Source organism: Myotis brandtii, unplaced genomic scaffold (assembly GCF_000412655.1).
Source record: "Myotis brandtii unplaced genomic scaffold, ASM41265v1 scaffold952, whole genome shotgun sequence".
Taxonomy (NCBI): Eukaryota; Metazoa; Chordata; class Mammalia; order Chiroptera; family Vespertilionidae; genus Myotis; species Myotis brandtii.
The window spans coordinates 1,161,365-1,163,611 of NW_005371930.1; the positions used below are offsets into that span (position 1 = coordinate 1,161,365).

At 53.6% G+C, this 2,247-nt stretch overlaps 1 protein-coding gene across 1 annotated transcript in view; it reads right to left on the minus strand.

The window, feature by feature from the left end:
• Positions 1-2,247, minus strand: part of FBLN1 (fibulin 1) — an 89,542-nt gene that overhangs the window by 80,645 nt on the left and 6,650 nt on the right. The window lies entirely within an intron of this gene.

Consider the following 2,247-nt stretch of genomic DNA (forward strand, 5'->3'; position numbering starts at 1 on the left):
TAACCCGCCCCAGCGCCCTGCCTTCTCTGAGAGACACTGAGTAGTCTGTCTTCTTGGACACATCAGGCAGTAATGCCCGTCTGTACCACCCCTAACAGCTCAGTATTCACTGTATCCTTTTAAAAAGAGAATGGACTCATAACAGATCTCCAAATCTCCAACAGATCCGTTCTAACAGAAGCAGCCTGGGCCCGAGGGCCGGAATGTCCCGCCGACCTCGCAGCCTGTCACGCTGTCCAAATGACTTGAATATTTCAGCGAAGGCCTCTCGGCCCGCTGTCCATCACATCACACCCCACACCTGCAGCAACGCACCTGGGAGCAGCCTGCCGCTGTGGGGAACATGTGCCCCCAGGGGCCGCGGCCCTAACCCGCACCTGCGCCTGGACTCACTGGGGAAGGGTCTTTGCAGGTGAGCAAGTAGGATGAGGCCATTGGGGTGGGCCCAGATCCGATGACTGCACCCTTAGAGAAAGGGGGCATTTGGACACAACCACAGACACAGGGACAGAGAGACACCACTTGCCTGCTGGTTAAGCCCCACCCAGGCCGTGGGATCCTATTACTGCCGTCCTGGGACGTGAAGACACTTCTTTTAGGCCGTTTGCCTGCAAAGCTCAATGTGGTGCCAGCATCAATCGTCACTCCCTCGACTCAAGCAATAAAGGTGTGTGAGCTCTGCTCTGGGGTCAGCACTCCGCACAGACCAGTGTCCCACCAGTCATTCTGGCGGGAGAGAAACGGATTGGTCCTTCCGACTTCGGTGACACGGCCAGGGTGGGAAGGAACACGTGAAAACCAAGCCGTCTGAGGCTGAGGACACGCCCACCAGACAAAACGACAGTGGTCGCTAGTCAACCACAGCTCAGCGGCCATGACAACCATGCTGGGTTTCCAATAGCAACAGTACCCATCGCTGTGTAGGTTTCCTATAGTAACAGTGTCTACCTCCATGCCCATGTGGCTGTCCTCTCCCTCCCACCTTTCTGGATCTTCTAAATGCCCACAGCGAGCACATGATACATGCACAATGGAACAATAACCGTCATTTGGAAGAAACACTAGTAATTCTACTGTAAAATTCAATCTAACGTAACTTACACATCCTAACTGTGCACAATGCATTCTTTCTTGGGAGCTATTCAACCCCAACAAGGGTCTCTAGAGTGTTCAAAGCACTTTCCACCTGGAGAGGAACTAAGCAAATGGCCGTGAGGGTGGACCCCTCTTCTAGGTAGGAGGCTGGGCACCATCACTCGGGGCATTTACTCTTTTAGGGACATTTCATTCACTCGGTGCCTTTAAGCTGGCAAAGACCAAGTCTCCCCCATGGGCCAAGCACAGGCCAGAGTGTCCAGACCCTGCCCTCCAACGGGCTCGTTTGACAAGGCCAGGAGGACTGGTGAGGAACCTTTGTCAGCTGGGTGCTGAGGTCATCAAGATGATCGGGGTGTTCTGTGGGAGCCAGCGCGCTTGCCATGGAAAGACTGCCGTCCCTGCTAGAAAACGAATCCCGAACCTGCACTTCCCCAGCCTTGGTCTGCCAATCTGTAGAATGGGAATAACCAGGCTTCCCCAACCACCCGTGGCAAAGGAACAGGGTTCTTTCCCCAGCCTTAGGCCAATACCCCGATAGCATGTAATAAAATCGAATTACTAGGAAAAGTTGTTGCGGCCAAAGGCAAACTGAGAGGGGGGGGGTGAAAGGATTGAGAAAAGACAGACAAGAGAATGAAGCTGGGTCGCGGTGGGACGCTGCCCCCTGATGAGGAGACAGCGCCAGCCCCCACAAGCCGTGTCTTTATTTTATAGCAGATGTCACGAGGCAAAGTAGGGGCGTGGTCACGTTGTTTACAGCATTCTCGTGAGTCTCAACCTCACTCAACTACATGCACCCGAACTATAGCACAAGTCACGTGGGGCCACGTGTTTGGACCATAGGTTCTTAATTGTGCTGGGAGGGCCCTGCCTTCCAGCTGGGGCTTGCACGTGGCAATGAGAGGACCCTGTCCTTCCATTAGTCCGAGGCTTGAACCTGGCCCAAACACTGTAACTGCGCCCCACAAAAGTAAGTTAGGAAAACAGACATTCGAGCCTTGATTTTTTTCAGTTAAACAGACACAATGGACTCGTTCGAATGCTTACGGAAGTTTCCAAAAGCTTGCTCTCAATTCTGTACTTATCTTGTCACAGGGCAGCAGGGGTCTGTGGCCCTCAGTGTGGCCTCGAGGCAGGACACAGTAAGCC